At 39.9% G+C, this 8018-nt stretch overlaps 1 pseudogene; it reads left to right on the forward strand.

Annotated features, from left to right (window-relative positions):
• Nucleotides 1–437: 437 nt before the first annotated feature.
• On the forward strand, nucleotides 438–7694 carry LOC103070410 (serine/threonine-protein kinase MARK2 pseudogene; annotated as a pseudogene).
• The last annotated feature ends 324 nt before the right edge of the window (nucleotides 7695–8018 follow it).

The raw sequence follows: 8018 nt of genomic DNA on the forward strand, positions 1-8018 counted from the left end.
CAATGAGATATCATCTCACACCAGTCCGAATGGCCATCATCAAAAAATCTAGAAACAATAAATGCTGGAGAGGGTGTGGAGAAAAGGGAACACTCTTGCACTGCTGGTGGGAATGTGAATTGGTTCAGCTACTATGGAGAACAGTATGGAGGTTCCTTAGAAAACTACAAATAGAATACCATATGACCCAGCAATCCCACTACTACTACGGTTGTTTCATATGGTTATTGGGGCTGTGCCATTGGCAAAGCCAGACAAGCTGCAAAGACAGAAATCGAAAAGCTTCAGATGAAAGAAATGACCTGCTGTGATGTTGTTAAAGAAGTTGCAAAAATAATTTACATAGTACGGTTGTTTCATATGGTTATTGGGGCTGTGCCATTGGCAAAGCCAGACAAGCTGCAAAGACAGAAATCGAAAAGCTTCAGATGAAAGAAATGACCTGCTGTGATGTTGTTAAAGAAGTTGCAAAAATAATTTACATAGTACATGATGAAGTTAAGGATAAAGCTTTTGAACTAGAGCTCAGCTGGGTTGGTGAAATAACTAACGGAAGACATGAAATTGTTCCAAAAGATATAAGGGAAGAGGCAGAGAAATATGCCAAGGAATCTTTGAAGGAAGAAGATGAATCAGATGATGATAACATGTAACATTTACTTCATTTACTTCTATTTAACTATTTAGCCCTTTGGATTAATACATACCCACTGACCAACTTTCATTAAATCTTTGTCTTGTAAAAAAAAAAAAAAAAAATGAGAAAACCATAATTCAGAAAGAGTCATGTACCAAAATGTTCATTGCAGCTCTATTTACAATAGCCCGGAGATGGAAACAACCTAAGTGCCCATCATCGGATGAATGGATAAAGAAGATGTGGCACATATATACACTGGAATATTACTCAGCCATAAAAAGAAATGAAATTGATCTATTTGTAATGAGGTGGATAGACCTAGAGTCTGTCATACAGAGTGAAGTAAGTCAGAAAGAGAAAGACAAATACCGTATGCTAACACATATATATGGAATTTAAGAAAAAGAATGTCATGAAGAACCTAGGGGTAAGACAGGAATAAAGACACAGACCTACTGGAGAATGGACTTGAGGATATGGGGAGGGGGAAGGGTAAGCTGTGACAAAGCGAGAGAGAGGCATGGACATATATACACTACCAAACGTAAGGTAGATAGCTAGTGGGAAGCAGCCGCATAGCACAGGGAGATCAGCTCGGTGCTTTGTGACCGCCTGGAGGGGTGGGATAGGGAGGGTGGGAAGGGGGGAGATTCAAGAGGGAAGAGATATGGGAACATACGTATATGTATAACTGATTCACTTTGTTATGAAGCAGAAACTAACACACCATTGTAAAGCAATTATGCTCCAATAAAGATGTAAAAAAAAAAAATTATTGACAAAACTGGAATATGAACCATAGATAAAAGTACTGTATTAATTAACTTCTAAATTTAATAACTGTACTGTGGCTATGTAAGAAAATATCTTCGTTCTTAGGAAACGGGCACTGAGGTATGATGAAATAAAGGGGCCTCAGCCATGCAGCCTCCTGTCATATGGTCCAAAAAATTAAAAATTTTATATATATGTGTACACGTACACACACACATGCAGAGAAAAGAAGAGAGAGAATGATAAAGCAAATGTGGCAAAATGTCAAAAATCAGTGAATTTGGGTAAAGAGTATTTGGGTATTCTCTATACTAGCAATTTTCCTTAAGTTTAAAATTATCTCAAAGTTAGTTCTTTGTTTTTTTAATCTATAGAGAAGGGAAAGTACTGGGAGTAGAGATGAAACAAAATTGGCCACAAATTGACCACTGGTGAATCTGAGTGATGAGCACATGGGGTTTATTATACTCTTCTGCCTACTATTGTATATATTTTAAAATCAAGTCATAAGGTACCATGATAAAATGATTGTTTTGTAAAACGTCTGTGTGCTCATACATGTAATAGTGGCATATGTGTGCGCAAGTCTGTGTACATGTGGGTGATTATGGTGTGTGCACATTTGTACATACACATGAATGTGAGCAACTGTGCACACATATGTACCAAAGACTATTTACCAAAGGGTCCAAAGTGCCTCCTTCTCAACAAGGCCACACAGAATTTGATCTTGAGAAATTTAACACACTCTTCCTCAACTTTCCCTTCTGTAAAATGTGAATGACAGTAGGAACTACCTCCTCTGGTTATTAGTGAAGTTTAAACATGTTAATATATGTAAAATGTTTAGAACAATGCCTTACACTGCTTTTACTATTATTTTTTAGGTAGTAACATCATGGGTAATTTTTGCTGTCTCCTTTACACCTTTCCTTATTGTCCAAACTTTCTTTTTTACAGTAACTTCATAGTCTGGAAAAAAAAAAAAAGAATTTTTTTTATTTTAGCAAAATAACAGAGAGAAGGAAGAAAAGAAGGAAGGGGGGAAGGGATAAAGAGAGGAAGGAAAGAAAGGAGGAGAGAAGGGAGGGAGGGAGGGAAGATTTGCCCTCTAGGACTAATTCCAATTTCCCCTACAGCTGAACTCTTCAGTGGATCATTTTTTTTATATAAATTTACTTATTTTATCTATTTATTTTTGGCTGCATTGGGTCTTCGTTGCTGCACATGGGCTTTCTCTAGTTGCGGTGAGCGGGGTCTACTCTTCATTGCATTGTGCGGGCTTGTCATTGTGGTGGCTTCTCGTTGTGGAGCACGGGCTCTAGGTGCACGGGCTTCAGTAGTTGTGGCACGCGGGCTCAGTAGTTGTGGCTCGTGGGCTCTAGAGCACAGGCTCAGTAGTTGTGGTGCATGGGCTTAGTTGCTCTGCGGCATGTGGGATCTTCCCGGACCAGGTCTCAACCCCGTGTCCCCTGCATTGGCAGGCAGATTCTTAACCACTGCACCACCAGGGAAGCCCCCATTAGATCATTTAAATCGCTATTATTTGAATAAGACTTGAGGGGATTTTTCCGCCCCCTGGAAAATTAAAAATTATTTTGTAATGCAAATGGTCCTTCTCTGGTGTATTTGTCCTATTAGGGAATTGGAAGTTTCTTAAAGGCAATGCAAACGTGAGTGCCCATTCAGATAAGGCCAATCTTTTCTCTTTTCCTAATTTTAATTTTGAACCGTTTTTTAAAATATAAAAATAAATAAATTTATTTTAAAAAATAGTTACCCAAATCACTATATAATTACAAATGTGGTGTCATAAAGGAAGGTGTCACACTGTATATACTTCAAATTTACTTTTATCTACTACTAATAATAACTTTGACTAACACTGGTTATGGTATTAATTAGGAGATTTCCAGTTGTGAGAGAAACCCAACTGAAAGTAGCTTAAGAGAAAAAAGGAATTTATTGGTTCACCCTTGGCACACCCAGAAGCAGAAGCTTAAATGATAACTCCCTTTGAATTTACAGACCCCACCTTCCTCCTCAGTGTTAATTTCGCAGGCAGCCTCTCTCAATGGGGCCGAAGAGATGGTTACTGGCAATCCAGGTATACAAGAATCTATAAAATTCTAGATCCAGGGGAAAGAGAGATGCCCTCTGTCCCAAGGTCCCTGTATCAAACCCTTAAAGAAGACCTGATTTGCCCAATTTGGACCATGTGCTCTTTCTGAACCAATCCTTCAGGCCAAAGGAATGAATGCTCCCATTGGTCAGGCTGGATCCTATGCCCACGCATTGTGCCTGGGGTACTGGCAGGATAGATGCCATCCAAACTCTAAAGAATGGTTGTCATACCGGCGTAAGAGGTGTTGGATGGTCAAAAGCCATCTGGCCACCCCGTGGCAGTGTCTGAAATTTTGTCTCTTCACAAAGCCTTCATAATAGCGTGCACACTCCGAACCAAATTCAGGCAGGTAGGGATAGAAGGCAAAGGCTTCCAGCTTCTAGCTTGGTCAATGTCTTAGCAGGCTGAGTCCACCAGAGGTCAGGGCAGAGCACAAAGCAGGACTGGTCCAGGAGCTGGCTCTCCAACCCTGCTCAAATCAGCAGCTCACACCTCAGTCCCTGGGAACACCAAGACTGCAGTTATCAGAAACAAAACCCAGGCTGCAGCAAGGGACCAGATTTCCTTCAGAATTGGCTACCTAGGGACAGGTCTAGACCGGAGCAGGGGCAGACAGGGAGAGAGAAGTGATTTCTAAAACATTCTATTCTGCAGCTGCACATGTTATGCTGAAGAAACACAGCTACAGTGCCCCAGAATCATGCAAAATGAAACATAAAATGTATCAGGACAGAATCGACCAGAAAAGCTGGATTCTGGTCTCTGCCACCGCCTGCCTCTCTCGACTTTCCTTCCACCACACTTCTGCCTGCTCACTATGTCAGCCACACTGATTGACTTTCTGCAATTCAATCATACCAAACTTGTTTCCTCAGAGCCTTTTGCCTTGTGGTACCCTCTGCTCAGAGAGTCCTTTTCGTAGATCTTGTCCCTTCCTGTCAAGGAAATTTCATATGAAATGTTAGTACCCATCTAAAGTAATGTCCCACCCAGTAGCACTAACACATCACCATGTTTATTTCCTTCATATCATTCATCACCCTCTCAATATGGCTGTTAATTTGTTAACTTGTTGTTTTCCCCACCCCACAACAAAGCACAGGAAACTCAGGGACTTTCTTCTGAAGTTTATCCAGCACCCAGAATAGTGCCTCCTCAGAGCATAAGGGCCCAGGAAGCATCTGATGAATGAACAAACTAATGAATGAGCCCATTTCCCACATAAAAAATTAGATGGTTAGATTATGCTATATTAGCAATGGCTACCATACATTGACCATATATTGCATGTTAGGCACATTGGTAAGGGCTGTGAGTAGCGCTGTAGATGGTTGACTTTATATTTTTTTCAGCCCTAACAAGATCCCAAATATTCTCGGGCGGGACCTCAAATATCCAAAATGATGTTTCTGATGCCAAAATTCCTCACTTGGCCATTATTTCTTGGGCTTAGTTCAGAATCTTTCAAACTAACTTTTTTGCTGAAGAAACATTTGCTCAAGTGAAATTTCACCTGGAAGCCCTATATGAAAAACAACTGAAAAAAAGTATGTGTGTTAGCCCAATAAAAAAGCCTCCAAAAAATTTCAGGAAAAGGAATCATAAAGACCATCATCAATGACCACAAGGTAATTGAGCTAATTGGGAGACATTTCTCTTGCAGAAGTATTCCAGCTAATAAATGAAGGGATGATAGATTTAGTAATTTGCTACTTGTCATGATTTAATGGATCTCAGCAATGAGCATGGAAGCCTACTAACCTCACAAAAAGAAAGATCATCAGCCTCCTGATAAAAGAACACACCACCACGCATGAAGGAGTCTCACCAAAAAGATCACATCTAAATCTCATCAGCCTTGCAATTTTAACTATCAATTTACAGGAAGTACAGAGGAACTTGTTAATGTACACCACAGGAATACAACCAGGAAAATCCAAACAGTAGGAAATTAACAACATGAATTCCTCAAAAATAAATAACAAGACAGGGAAGGAAGGAGATGGAGTAGAAAGTGACAGACTGAAAGAGGTTTAAATTCATATGAACCAATCACAAAATATAAATTATTTTTGGATCCTAATTCAAGCAGATAATCTGAAAAACCAAAATTTTCAAAATGCATAAGACAATTAAATTTAACACTGACTAGATGATGGTATTGAGGAATCATTATTTTTAGAATGGCATTTAAGTTATATTTCTTATAGAGAGTATTTTTATTTTATAGATACAAACTAAAAAATGAATAAAATGAAAAAAGAAGTTAATAAAGAGACAAATTTAAAATCCCCACATATTTGGACATTTGAAAATAAACTAAGCCAAAAATTATTACAACTTTTCAAACTAGAAATAAAAAAGCCATTGAAACATCATACAGGTTTTAAATTTTAATAATGTAAATATTGATAGCTATATTCATATAAATTAAAAGCTGTTTGGGATTTTCAATAATTTTTTTAAGTCTAAAATGGTTCATCAGACAAAAAAAAAAAGAAAGAAAAATGAGGAAACCACTGTGGGGTATTACTAACCAGAATAGGTCCCTTTCTTGCTATGTCCTCATAAGGAGCCATTGTTATGGAATTCTAAGCACCTATACAAGTTTCTGGTTGGCCTAGATTTGTGGTCCTTCTAGCTTGGGAAGCTGCTTTTCAGTGACCTGAGGGACTTTGACCAAAGTTAGGTTGTTTTCTCCTTTACATTGTAGGCTGTCTGTAGATTCCATTTGTTGTTTTTTTTTTTTTTTTTGGTTTTCTTTTTTCTTACTTTTTCAATTTATTTTTTTTCTTTTTTCTCTATTTAATTTTTTCCTTTTTTCTTTTTCTCTTTTTTTTTTTACTTGTTTTCTCTTTTTTCTTTCCCTCATTTTTTTTCTTTTTTACTTATTATTTTTTCTCATTTCTTTTTTACTTAGTGTATTTTTATTTTAGTCTGTCATTGTGGTTTTTTTATTTTTATTTTTTTGGCTGCATTGGGCCTTCATTGCTGCGCACCGGCTTTCTCTACTTGCGGCGAGCAGGGGTTAATCTTCGTTGCAGTGCGCAGGCTTCTCATTGTTGCAGAGCATGGGCTCTAGGCGCACAGGCTTCAGTAGTTGTGGCTCGCAGACTCTAGAGCGCAGGTTCAGTAGTTGTGGCGCATGGGCTTAGTTGCTGCATGGCATGTGGGATCTTCCTGGACCAGGGCTCGAACCCGTGTTCCCTGCATTGGCAGGTGGATTCTTAACTACTGCGCCACCAGGGAAGCCCATGCCATTGTGTTTTGATTCCATTATAAAGATCAGTTCATCAGGTAGTGTGAAAAGTGATTTTCTTTTGAGGTGACCTGGACCAATCTCACCAGCTTTTCCCAGGTTTAAGCTGATCTTGGGACACCTTGCCTTCAACCCCCTCAGTGAATCTAACATGCTGCAGGGCTTTCCACCATCTCTGCTGAGGAGGAAACCCATGCTGGCAACAACCAGCTCCTCAAGACCAACAGCAAGGGTACCTTTGCCAAGGTGAAGTTGGCCTGACACATCCTGACTGGGAAGGAGGTAGCTGTGAAAATCATTGACAAGCATCAACAGGATTCCTCCAGTCTCCAGGGACTATCCCACAGAGTAAAATTCATGAAGGCTTTGAATCATCCCAATACAGTGAGGTTATTTGAAGTGATGGAGGCTGAGGACAAGACTCCTTGTCATGGAATATGCTGCTGGAAGAGAGTACATAGTGGCTCTTGGCAGTTTGCAAGAAAAAGAGATCCAAGTCAAATTCTGCCAGATAGAGTCTGCTATAAAGTACCAGCACCAGAAGTTCATTATCCTGGATGCTGACATGACCACCAAGATTGCAGACCTTGGCTTCTGCATCAAATTCACCTTTAGCAATAAGCTGGATACCCTCTGTGGCAGTCCCCTGTTATGCTGCCCTGGAACTCACCCAGGGCCAAAAGTATGATGGACTCTCCATTGCTGTGTGGAGCTTAGGAGTCATCCTTTATACTGGTCAGTGGAGCCCTGCCTTTGATGGGCAGAACTTCAAGGAGATATGAGAGGGAGTACTGGGCAAAATATACCATATTCTCTTAGACTTGTGCATGGAACATGAAAACCTGCTCAAGAAATCTTTCATTTTCAATGCCAGCAAGAGAGATACTTTAGAGTAAATCATGGAGGATTCATGAACGAATGTGGGTCATGCAGATGAGAAGCTAAAGCTTGATGTAGAGCCACTGTCTAACTACAGGACCCTGCAGACTGAGCTGATGCATCCATAGGTTACACACAGAAAGGGATCCTAGGACTCACTTAGGTTAATTGCCAAACACTGCAGCCCAGCACAACCTCCAGTGTGTCCCTGCGGCCTCCTCCTCCACCCAAAACTTTAGCAGCGATGCTGGGACCCCAGATGGAACAAATTTCCTCCACAGTTTATCCAAAGGAAATTCCCTATACACTGGGCAGTACATTTGGGATCAGCAGATTTTTGC

Source organism: Lipotes vexillifer, unplaced genomic scaffold, assembly GCF_000442215.2.
Source record: "Lipotes vexillifer unplaced genomic scaffold, Lipotes_vexillifer_v1.1 scaffold194, whole genome shotgun sequence".
NCBI classification, from domain to species: Eukaryota; Metazoa; Chordata; class Mammalia; order Artiodactyla; family Lipotidae; genus Lipotes; species Lipotes vexillifer.